General features: G+C 43.3%; 1 protein-coding gene across 2 annotated transcripts in view; it reads right to left on the reverse strand.

The window, feature by feature from the left end:
* The window catches only part of AMOTL1 (angiomotin like 1), a gene marked incomplete at its 5' end in the record, with an annotated part of 103,159 nt that overhangs the window by 25,308 nt on the left and 64,726 nt on the right, over positions 1-13,125 (reverse strand). The window lies entirely within an intron of this gene.

Below are 13,125 nucleotides of genomic sequence, written 5' to 3' on the forward strand. Positions count from 1 at the left end.
TATATATGTATACGTACATACATACATATATATATATATATATATATAAAACTGAACCACCTTGCCGTACACCTGAAACTAACACAAAATTGTAAATTAGGGCTTCCCTGGTGGCGCAGTGGTTGAGAGTCCGTCTGCCGATGCAGGGGACACGGGTTCGTGCCCCGGTCCGGGAAGATCCCACATGCCGCAGAGCGGCTGGGCCCGTGAGCCATGGCCGCTGAGCCTGCGCGTCCGGAGCCTGTGCTCCGCAACGGGAGAGGCCACAACAGTGAGAGGCCCGCGTACAGCAAAAAAAAAAAAAAAAAAAAAGTACATTAACTATACTTCAATTAAAAAAAAAAAGAGGCAAGTGTGTTCTCACCTGGAGTAGACAGCTTTCACAGGGGCTGCCCAGACAGCACTCCACTTGGAAGCATGTCTACTATACTCCTCCCTTCACAGGGCTAAGTTCTGAGCAGCCCGTCTGCATCACAAAACCCTGCTCACCCTCCCCTACCCACCACTCCCATTTGACAGGATCAAACCTGAAGGGCCCTGTGACCCAAGCAGAGTCACGTACAGTCTCTGGCCTGGGACCCTGTGAGGGGGAGCCTGGGCGAGAGGGGGACGCTGACACAGAGAGGCAGCCCAGCTCTGAGGCTAGTGAGCACGTCCCACGTGTGCACTAGAGAAACAGAGCAAGCACACGGTGGAGAGTGAAGACTCAAGCAGATGGACATGGAGAGATGGATGAGAGTCCACGGTGAGAAGGAGAGCGGGAAAGAGAGCCACACGGACAAACACTGAGCCCCCCAAACCATCTGCCCCTTGATTCTCACAAACAGGCCAGCCCAGGCCCCCGGCCCCTGGTCCCCGGCCCCTGCGAGGCCTGCCTACACGTCCTGCCTGGGGCCTCCTTCACACACAATGATACTTCTTTTAAAAAAAAAAAAAATCCTTTTATCTGGGCCTAAGCTAGCCCAGTTGGATTTTTCTTTCTGTAACCAAAAGATCACTAAGACACTCTCTGTTGTTTCTTTACACCTCTATTCCCACCTCCACCAAGAAAGGACTTGATAGTAATGCCTTAGGACAAGGCTGACCAACACTAATGGCACTGACTCTGGTAACTAGTCACTTCACCATGCTGATAAAATGGACTCCCTCTTCTGAAAAGATGTCTGAATAATTACTTGACATATTATCTCTTCCTAAAATGTTTCCTCCTGTTTCTTCTTCCTCAGGATTCTTTGGCCCTGAGTTCCATATCCTGGCACAATATCTTATAATTCTGAGCAGCTGCTGGAGCCTATTCCGAGGGTCAGCTATGATTTATGGGGTAACTGAAGTCAGATCCTCTTGGAAGTCCTTTCTTTCTTTTTTTTTTTTTTTTTTTGCGTTACGCGGGCCTCTCACTGCTGTGGCCTCTCCCGTTGCGGAGCACAGTCTCTGGATGCGCAGGCTCAGCGGCCATGGCTCCGCGGCACGTGGGATCTTCCCGGACTGGGGCACGAACCGGTGTCCCCTGCATTGGCAAGCGGACTCTCAACCATTGTGCCACCAGGGAAGCCCGGAAGTCCTTTCTTTTGAGGTTGTGGGAGTGGAAAGACAATAGGAAGGTATTCCAACTACTTCACTATCCGCAAAACTATTTAGGTTCATTCTGCCTCAAAGACATGCTACCCTTGGAAGCTCATTCTTATATCTGCCCTCACCCCTTCACCCCGGTTTGAGTGTCCAACTGACAAACCCGGAAAGAGATCCCCCAAATATAATCCAAACAGAGCACTGTTCACTTCGTGTGAGAGTCATCTGTTCACATGAGGTTTATTTGATACAAAACAACATAAGAGATGACCTACCTTTAAAAGCCACACTCATTCATTCAGAAATGAAAAAGCGATAGAATACAAAGCTGACCCCATAACGCCCCTGGTTTGGCTTTTTGTTATCTTTTAAAAATTTGCTGATCAAGTTTCTCAGGTAAGGAAGCTCGTTATTTCAGAAAAGGGTGTTGGGCTCTCTGCCTTCCCTGTATGCATGTGCAAGTTGCCATGGTTCCAGGCAACGGGAGACAAGGGTTGTGAGTGGGCTTAGGACTAAATAGGTCTGTTAACAAACACAGGGACACTCCAGCCAGGGCTTGTTTTAAATGGCTGAGAGTGAACTGTTTCAAAACGAATTGCGTAATAAAGAAAATTAAGAAGGAGAGTTCAACCAAACTCTGTTCTGCAGAGCCCTGGGAGAGAGAAGGATGGGGAGAGGAGAAAAGGGATGCAGTGGGCCAAGCAGGAAGGAGGAGGCTTCTGACAAACGCACCCCTGTCTCAACCAGAAATCTGTTCGGGTTTCGTGCGTTTTACATACTGGGCTTCCAGATACGCTTCCTTTTAAACAAGAGCTCTGAGTTTGAAAGCCAGTGGTTCAGACATTACAAGAGAAACACAGATTTGTGGAAATGGCTGTTGTTAAAATGTAGGGAAGACATTTTTTTGGAGAAATGAATCAATACGAGAAAGTGAGGCAAAGCCTGAAGTGTGAAGGATTTATTCAATCTTTGTTGCCCCAAGTTAAAGGGAAAAGAGAAACTTTCCCTCTTACAAAGTATTATGGCAGCAAAATTACTCTAACATGCAAATTAGTTTCCCAGGCCCACCCTAGAGGCTACACACTGCACGAAGCTTTTCTGATTCCTTCAGTAAAACAGATCTCTCCTGTACTGGAGAACCTGCACACATACACTTTGCTGGGGGAAGTAATTCTTTCCCGAGTCTTTATACCATATTCTGCTTGTACTCCAGGTACAGTGGCTGATGTCTGTCTGACTTATCCTTCCTACTGGGCTTACTTCATAATGTGTCTAAACCCCTCTATCTTTGTAGGACTTTAGGAATCTAAGATAGCGTAAGTGTTTCGTATGTGAAGAAAGAAATATGACAAGTTTAGGCAACAGTCACTGAATAAGAGGATCCTATCAATACAAGATCAAATTCTAACTGGATATTTAAAATAAAATTCAAAAATGATCCTTTTCAGATGCTTATCACTGGAAAGTAACAAAGCCTAACCACAAAATCTTCTAGTAATCTAATGGAGGAAAATAACACATTTTGGTCTTAACATACTTAATTTATCTATTGCTCTTTAATATCCAGGAAGTGAGTTTAATACCCCAAAGTGCTACTTTTTGTAGCACCAAACGTAAAATATCTCAGGTATGATTTGGTAAAATATTTATTTGAATACCAGTAAAAGCTCTCTTAATATAACTTTTTCTAATCTACTCATTCTTCATATTGCATTTTTATTTTAGAAACTATACTTATACACCCAGGTATAAATCATAGGTATTTTTTTACCTGCCTAGATTTATACATACGTAGCCTGCAAACTCACTTGACTGAAGATACACCCATTCCTCCAGCTCAGCTTCCACATGTACTGTTCAACCTTCCACTTTATCTTTTTTTAACTTGAAGTAAAAATGTACTGCTACTTCTGTGTCACTGCAGACAGCGTAATAACAAATTAAGCAATGAATTTAAAAATGCCACATAAATACAGGATGCACAGGGCATTTGATTTTGACTATACACTTACGCGTGAATCGATTAACAACTAAACCTGATAATTTACACTTTCTATAACCTCCACAGAAGTCCTTTTTTGCTTTCTCTTTTCTTAATACAAAAAGATAAAAAACATACACGTCTATTTCCAGGTATGACAAAGTAAGACCCTACCAGACAATCTGGCTGCCCCTGCAGAAAACAGCCATGAAGCCTGGATATAATGCAGAGAGCAATGACCTGACAGAAGTGAAAAGTGAGGCAGGCAGACAGATGGCATGGGAGGCCACTCACTGCAGAGGACAGAGCTGCACCTGTGCTGGGTCTGGACTGTGGCCATTGTCACATTTCATGGCACTGTACACTTAAAATGTGTACACTTTATTGTGTGTACATATAGGTATATATTATATATCTATATTTGGTTTAATTGAGGCATTATTATAATATGTATAATAAAACGATGTTTTCTAAATGGGCCCTTTGAAGGGCAGATATGGCTTAACGCCAAAACCTGGCTGAAAGATAGAAGTTGATGCTGGGGAAATTGTTATATCTGGGACAGAAGTGACTCAATCTACGATTGACCAGGGAGAAAGAAATGCATCACCTGCAATTATATGTTCTCCCTTCCTTAACTTCTGTGACCCCTCCCATTGTCATTTTTGTAACTTGCTTTGAGCAGATCCTTTTATTCTTCTTCTTTCTACCAAACCACAGTCTTTGTCGGCAAGAAGAAAATTAGTAGCAGATGCAAGCTTATTTTTAATGGTCCAAGACCAAATTTTCTGAACTTAAAGTGAACACTTTGTCCTGTCAAAGTTCTTGGATTCCATTAAGATACAACTGTATGTTCTCCCTCCAATTCATGAACCAAAAATAATTTCAAAAACTAATTGTAAGAAACTATACCACAGGGTTACTCATTGTATTCTGCTAATTTTTTATTCTTATCATCCAGAGAACAAAGAGTTTAATTTCATAGACATTTTGAGAAAACTTTTAAGAGTCTAAACTCTACGTTGGTCTCAACAGTTTTTTTGTTTTTGTATCTGTAGTGGATTATCCAGCAAGGCCTTTTATTATAATTGGCTCTGGTTCGAAGACAGATGTAGAAGTCAGAAACACAGAATGTTCATTCCAGTAGTTAGCACTCATTTGAGATGACTTGAATACATTATTATTAAGTCACAGTACTGGGCTAAATAATTTGCCGTAAGACTTCTAGTACAAGAATTATTTATGTTCGCTTACTAAGGCTGGATTCTTCTCTGGGTAAAAATGTGAAATCTTTCATCACCCCCAGAGCCAACAGAGACGACCTCTGGAGAAGGGGAAGGAAAAAACAAGAAAAAGGAGGTGTCCTTGTCGTGGTCTTGCATTAAGCACCTAGGGGGCCTTGGAAAAATCATTTGATCATCCTTGGTCAGTTTCTTCTTTAACAAAGCATGGAGGCCATGCTACACGAGCTCTAAAATTATGGGGAGTCCAACCCAGCCACCTCTTCCCACCTCCCTGGTACACAGGAAGTGTCTCTCCAGAGTCAGGATGCCCTGGGTTCAAAACCTGTCTTCTCCACTTACCTGCCTGTATGACCATGAACAAGTTACTTAACCTTCCTGTGCCCCAGTTTCCTCATCTATTAAATACCTGTAACACCTACCTCACAGGGCTGCTTGGAGGATGAACAGAGACGGTGTACCTACAGAGGTTAGCACAGTGCTTAGCTCACAGTAAGTGCTCAGTCCATGGGGGCAGCTGTTACTGCCGTAGATGACCTGAACCAGGACCTGAAGGCTAGATTACAAGGGAGCACCACTGCAACTCCACCTGAAGATAAACTTTGAACCATCAGATCAACAGCCTCCGGAAACCCTGTCACTCACAACGGCCATCAGGTGGCCTTTTAATGAGCTCTGGTTCAGAGGACATGTGTATTGCTGGTAACCAGACTTGTGACCTTTCAGGTCCTTTGCAACCCTGATATATAAGATCTGCAGACATCATCTCACAGCAGGATGCTTATGGGAGGATTTATGGCCCTGCTGGGAGAGGCACCCATGAGACCTCACTACCCAGGCAGTTACTAGCCGTGGCTAACCACAGGGCTGTCCTGCCCACCCCTGTCTCTATCGTTAGCTAATTGTGGATCCCCACTGGGCTAACTAAGGTTTGTGACTGCATTTGTATGTGTCTCAGTTTATCTAATGTGAAATAATCATGCTCACCCCATTAGGAATTAAGTAAAAGATGACTGTGAAACTCTCCCAGGAAAGAAAATAACAGTTATATCCTGATTTATAAATTAGGACAATTTATAAAATAAGACCTAAATACTTCTGAAGTTCTTTATTTTCCATCCTCCTTTTGCTGGGGTGTCTTCTTTCCCTTTCTCTTCCATGACCAGTGCCTGAAGCAGAGGTTCACAGACTATGCCCTGCAGGCCAAATCCACCCCACAGTCAGGACACTTGTCCACAGCTCGTCTATGGTGGCTTTGGGGCTACAGGGACAGAGTTGAGTAGTTACAGCCCCCAAGCAGAGAATTATTTACATTCTGGCCCTTTACGGAAAGAGTTTGCTGACCTATGGCCTAGAACACTGCGCATTCATGGTAGGTAGCCAATAACTGTTTTTGAATACGTGATAATGGTCATCATTTCATTCAACATCCAATACATGTTTATTAAATGCTTCTAAGCACCAGGTACTGTGCCAGCTTCTGAAACACAATGACCTGGGACTACGATGGTGAGGATGACAGTCAGGGTCCATGCCCTCATGGTGTGGACAGTTTAGTACGGGAAGAGAGAAAATGATCATCCAAACAATTCCTTATTTACAGTATGATGAGTGTTTACAAAGGGAACAGGGTACTGGCAGAGTATATAAAAGGAAGACCGGATCCTATCTCAGGCAGCCTTCTCTGAATAACTGCCATTTAATTTGAGCCGAGACCTGAACGTGGATTTCTTGCCTCTGAACTGCCAGCGAAAGTGAGGGGCCCCTGATGCCACATGAAATGCAAATGGGTTTGTCTGTTTTTCAGTCTGTGCTTCCTCCATCCATCCATCCAGCTATGAGTGCAAGGAACACAGATCGTAATGAAGTTCGAGATACTTGATTTTTCAATCCCCAAACAGGAATGTTAAGCAAATAAATAATTTTAAAACCAACAAGGTGAAAATCATAAGCCACGTTCACCTGTTAGACACTGGATATCAACACGTGACCAAGAGACCATTCTGCTATCAGCTCTGTTTTTTTAAGCATGGAAAATCGGTCTAAATTGAGGAACATTACTTTTCACACTTGGGGAGAAGATTTGATGGAACATAAACAGATGCCCTGCAGCCTGGGTGCGCTGCTGGTTGTCATGGAGGTTTGAAGTTTCTTGGTGCTGCCTGTCAAGGTTGATCAAGCAGCTTAAGCACTCATATGCTCTGCCTTCCAAACCCAGCAAGGCTCGGCGGGCCACCCAGGCATTCTTTGGGAACACGGCCCATTGACCCCACCCTGAAAACTGGCAGGTCCTTTCAGAGAAGGTGGAGGGAGAATGCAAAGGAGCAGGAAGGAGTGTTGCAGAATAAATGCATGGTATAAAGTCTTCTTTGCATTTCCTATCACCGATTAGCCCGAAGAGCTCTGCTGGCTCAATGGGGAGATTTATTCCTCTATTTCTTTAGAGGAAATGTAGGTACAAGGAGATTAAGCATCTAACTTCAGGTCACTGAACATGTCAGTGAGAGCCCAGGAACCAGAAGATGCGGTAACTGATCCAAGATTAGTTGTTTTAGCCCATGCTTACAAAACCTTTGCTTTTTAGAATCGCACAGTCCTACTAAATATAGACGTCATCTAAAAGATCATCTCCTTCAAAGGAGAATCATTAATTTAGGGCAAGAAAATTTTCTTGGTTTAAGAGATGCACCTTGGCAGGCTTCGTGGACGATTCCTTCCCCTTTGCCTGGGAGCTGATCTGTGGTGTCTGGCATGATCTATGGATTGGCTAGTGTGAAAATATGGCCGGCTGCTACAAAAACTTTCATATACCATAGCCAGCTCTCATCTCCAACATAACCACAGCAGAGTAAAGAGAAGGAGTCAGGGAACCAGAAGTCAACTACATTGTAGTATATAGCAGTCATTTTCATGAAAAAATACTACTGTTCCTCACAGTAGAAGATTTCCCTTACCTGGATATCTTCCTATTGGAAAAACCAAGGAAGGAAGGAAAGGGGGAAGGTGGAAGGCATAAAAAAAAAAAATCAAGCATTTTTAAGCTGCTTCTTATTCTGAAGGTAATTCATTAATAATTTCGCCTAATATCTTGAAATAACTGAGCAAAACCAGAGGTAGCTCCCAACATGACTGGGAGACATTGAGCTAAAAAGAACATTTTGATACTGATGCACCATGATGAGACTTTCAAGCCTGCTGTTACAGGGATTTCCCACTTTTACTCAGTCCCTCAATAAACATTTATTGAGGGCCAGGTACATAAAGATCCAAAGGGTTTTAATGAGGGTTGGGGATGGATGTTGGTAAAGGATGCCTATAGTTCTCTCACCTAGTGGAGGAGATCCCTGCAAAGGAATGGTGCCCACAGAGAATGTAGGCAGAGTAGGTGCTTGTAGTAGGGGCTTCGCACTGAGTCAGGAGCTGCAACCACCAGCAGGCCCACAGAGGAGGAAGAAGCCCAGTGTATCCACGTGTGACAACATCTATCCTCTCCTTCCTACTGAAGCCTGATAGAAACCCACAACATGATGTAATGAAATCCAATGAGGATTCAGAATAAGCTCCTTATGCTCTATGTAGGTCAACAGAATTAATGTTTATGTCATTGTAGTTTCTGCTTTGTGTTTCACACAAGCCCTTAGAGGAAATACAAAAACCAGAGGGATTTTCTTTTAGGAAATTATTTTTGTCTCTTTTATGCTCTATAAGAGACAGAAAATCAAAGTACCTAAGATAAAATTCAAGGGTAAGATGACGATTATAAGATACATTGAAAATGGCAAGTTACTATTATTTTTAATAGAGTGGTCCCACACTTTTTTTTGGTTCATTTTTAAACCCAGGGGGATTATAAGGGAAATCAAATCCTATGAATTAGTCTTGATTGATTTACACCCATTACTTATTAATTTAAACAAATAAATGAATGTCCAAAAAACCTTTTTTTCTTAGACAGGGACATTTAACAAAAGCCAGAATCTGACATACATAGACTTCTGACTTACATAGTTTAACCGAATATGCTGAATCCATGGGGCCTAAAGAATCCTAAGGGGGTGGTGGTGGGGAGATAAGTTGATGGCCATCCTGTAACATGACTGGGTTTCATCCTGGAATAATACAAGTGTGCCAGAGCTAATCAGCTCCCCATCCACTGAAGAATATAAGAAGATCATCTGTGCCAGTCTAGTTTCCCCAAATCTAATATTTTATTTTTGGCTTTCTGACCTACTAGTGATGGAAATTCTGCAGTTACCAACTTTCAGAAAGAAACAGTTACAACGTTTCACTTATTGAGAAGACAGAGCTAAGAAGGATGACAGACATTCCCGGGGCACTGCGATTAGTGGACAGTGGCCTGTGTCTGGTGTGTGTGTGTGTGTGTGTGTACACAGGCATGCATGCATACATGTGACAAATAAGTGAATGGGAAAACTAGGAATCTCAGTAAGTTAAAAAAGCTAAAGGACCAAGAAGTCCCAGTTTCACTCAGCCAGATCAGAAAGGAAATTGGCTAGATGCCCTGTTTTTAAGGAGCAATTTGGCTGCAAACATATTTGGAAAAACAAATAAGTAAAACCAGAAAACACACGCACAAATTTTTGAATTCCTCCAAAGAGAAAAACACAGCACCATGAGGTGATAGGGAAAAACACTCCTCAGAGCCATCAAATTTCTAAGCATTTCATTCGGCAAGATTTTTTTTTTTTTTTTTTTTTTTTGTGGTATGCGGGCCTCTCACTGTTGTGGCCTCTCCCGTTGCAGAGCACAGGCTCAGCGGCCACGGCTCACGGGCCCAGCTGCTCTGCAGCATGTGGGATCTTCCCGGACCAGGGCACGAACCCATGTCCCCTGCATCGGCAGGCGGACTCTCAACCACTGCGCCACCAGGGAAGCCCTCAGCAAGATTTTTAATACAGACAAAGCTCATGTCCGAGAGGAGCACAATTATCGCCCTGTTGAATGTTCATTTCATCTTGTAGAGCTAAGTGGTAATGACCAAGGCAGTCCTTCCAGGCCTTCATCAGGCTCCAACTAAAGAGCAGAATTTTGTTTCTTTAAAGAAAAACTAGCAGTGGTTGAGAGTCCGCCTGCCGATGCAGGGGACGCGGGTTCGTGCCCCGGTCCAGGAAGATCCCACATGCCGCGGAGCAGCTGGGCCCGTGAGCCATGGCCGCTGAGCCTGCACGTCCGGAGCCTGTGTTCTGCAACGGGAGAGGCCACAACAGTGAAAGGCCCGTGTACCGCAAAAAAAAAAAAAAAAAGAAAAACTACTCTGGGCAGCAGGGAAATTTAGAAATCATGCCAGGAATGATGTTCCCCTTCTGTTAGCTAAGAGTTTACAGAAGTCCTCCCAACCGCTCATGCTGCAAGAGTGCCTTGGGCGTTCTTGGACCTGGACTCCGAGCTTCAAACTGAACACCGAGCAAAAAGGTCAAACATGTTATTATTCCCTTTCCTTCTAACTTTTCACTGGCCAAGGTGGTTGTCAGGGGCTTCCTACCGTAGCCTTAGCTCCTGGTAGGCATGATCCAGAGAAGTGACTACTATTTGCTATGCAGTCAGACTTGCCTTTATCCTAGCCAAGCATCAGAATCTCAAAAGACTCACTTGAAAAGGATGGCTCCTCTCGAGTGCCCAATGTTTATAATTATGATTACTAGGCACTGAAAAGTACTCTTACAATAGAGCTTCTAAAAAACTATACAGATAACTGAACACATTAATAATTGCTAAGAGAGATAGTAATTTGTGCCTGCCATTCTGTGCCCACGTGCTAAAAGGAAAGCCTGACAGAGAGCACCACCCATCACCAGCCTCCAGGGTACGTCTGCACCTTTGTTATTACACCTGCTCACTTAGCTATGGGCATGAGATGACTCAACATGCTCAAACCTTCACTGGGGGCTTCCCTGGTGGCTCAGTGGTTGAGAGTCCGCCTGCTGATGCAGGGGACACGGGTTCGTGCCCCGTCCGGGAGGATCCCACATGCCGCGGAGCAGCTGGGCCCGTGAGCCATGGCCGCTGGGCCTGCGCGTCCGGAGCCTGTGCTCCGCAATGGGAGAGGCCACAACAGTGAGAGGCCCGCGTACCGCAAAAAAACAAAAAAACAAACAAACAAACAAACAAAAAAAACCACTTCACTGGTTACTTAATCCCAACTCCTCCTCCTCCTCCTGCTTTTTATTGGTAAAGGATGACCATACATCTAGTGGCTCTAGTCACACTCTTTTCTCTCTGTGTCATTATTCAATTGGTCACCAAGTCCTACTAATTTGTCACTTGTTTATCTGTCTCCTACCCTCCACTACTACTTCTGTCTTAGTTCAGGACCTCTACCTCTCTTGCCCAGATACTAAAATATCTGTTAACTAGTCTCCTTGCCTACAGGTTAGTTCTTCATGAATTTCTCTTCTTCTGTGCCTCCCTAATTAGCTTCTAAAATATAAGGCTTGCAAACAATGAAATCATAAACATACTTGAAGAAAACATAGGTGAATATGTTTATAATTTTGGATTGGAAAAAGCATTTCTAAGTATGACATAAAACCTAGAAGGCATAAATACAGTCACTTGAAAAATCTTCTGTAAGATAAAGAACACTATATTCAAAGATAAAAAAACAACTGGGGAAAATATCTGCACTATATTTGGCAGGGGACATGCTAATTTCCTTCATATACAAAGAGTTCTTCCAACTCACTAAGAAAAAAACCTATCGTAAATTTGAAATAACATCTCAAGTCCATCTCTTGGCTACACCAGGAGACGAAAAGCTAATGCAAATAATTATAAAGCTGTGAGGAAGGCACAACATGTCCTGAAAAGACCAGGTACTGAAAAATTGGTTAGATATCACTGCTAGCAAACCTGCTTCAAATGTCCTGCCAAGATGCAGTTACATCACATGTCAACACTAAGGCACATTTCAGCACTTGAAAAATGCCCCTGGACTCTCTTGTTTACGCCTCTGGAACACAGCAGCGTATGTTTGCACAGAACAAATCATTCCCTATAAAGCTGGAAGGTCCTCTTTGCCTACATTATTGATGTTTTAGCTTTGAGCCAGAAGGTTAAAATCTTTGGGAACATTTCTGAACTCACATGACACCAAAACCGATTAGTCCGTTAGCACAGCCTAGGCTGGGAGGTTACAGCAAATGCCCATCAGATGAAACTCACTGACGTTTCCATTTTGACCCAAACTAAGTGACAAAATAATATCCCCTGACAAGAAGGCAGAGTATCAGCAAAGTGACATCACTGACATAACTGCCACAAAGACACTTACTCTACTTAAGCACATGATCACCCAAAATTAAGGTGTCAAAATCCTAAATGCAGGGCTTCCCTGGTGGCGCAGTGGTTGAGGGTCCACCTGCCAATGCAGGGGACACGGATTCGTGCCCCGGTCCGGGAGGATCCCACATGCCACAGAGCGGCTGGGCCCGTGAGCCATGGCCGCTGGGCCTGCACGTCTGGAGCCTGTGCTCCGCGACGGGGGAGGCCACGGCAGTGAGAGGCCCATGTACGGCAAAAAAAAAAAAAAAAAAAAAAAAAATCCTTAGTGCAAATAGTACAGATGACTCAGTTTTCAAATGAAAGCTCAGATGAAATGGTAAATCTACTGCACCCATGAGAAGAAATAACTTGTTAGGAAAGTGAATAATTCAAGACGCTGATATATATATAGCTTTGTGTGTGAGTCTGGAGCATGGGCCAATTCACCTAACTGCAAGACTGCAAAGGAATCTGATGCAAAAGCCCAAGACTGTATTAGTGTCCATTTGCCAAAATAGAATTTAAAAAATGAAGCTGAGACTCAAACTGGAATGCAACCATGAGTAAATCTGGGAAAAACAAAGGAGCTTAACCTCAACGAATAGTACTGGAAATTAGAAAGTTTAACCAATTGTTTCCCAGCCTTGAAAATGTAGAGCTGTGTTGAGGGAACCAAGCATCAGAATACCACCATTATACAATGGATGGCCAGAGTCTGAACACAGGACTTTTTGTTGTTCAAACTGTCTTTAGTTTGTGAGCACTTAACTCACAATGTTGTTGAGAATTATGACAGAGAAATGAATTCAGTTTTCCAAACAGTTTCCCAAAAAAGCCAGTTGGATTTTTACATTTCTGACTTGGACAATGAATGAATGTGCAGAAATTCGTACCTTAATCGATGGTTTCTCAAAACCCACTTGCTTCTATCATTTGTCTCTGGTGAAATTAATAGAATATTCTCCCAATAAATCTTGAGGCACAGGAAGCCATTTTATTCCTGGCTGAAATGGGCTCAATGGTTCGCAAGTGAGCATCACCTACTGAGACACG

Source organism: Hyperoodon ampullatus, assembly GCF_949752795.1.
Source record: "Hyperoodon ampullatus genome assembly, chromosome: 7".
NCBI lineage: Eukaryota > Metazoa > Chordata > Mammalia > Artiodactyla > Ziphiidae > Hyperoodon > Hyperoodon ampullatus.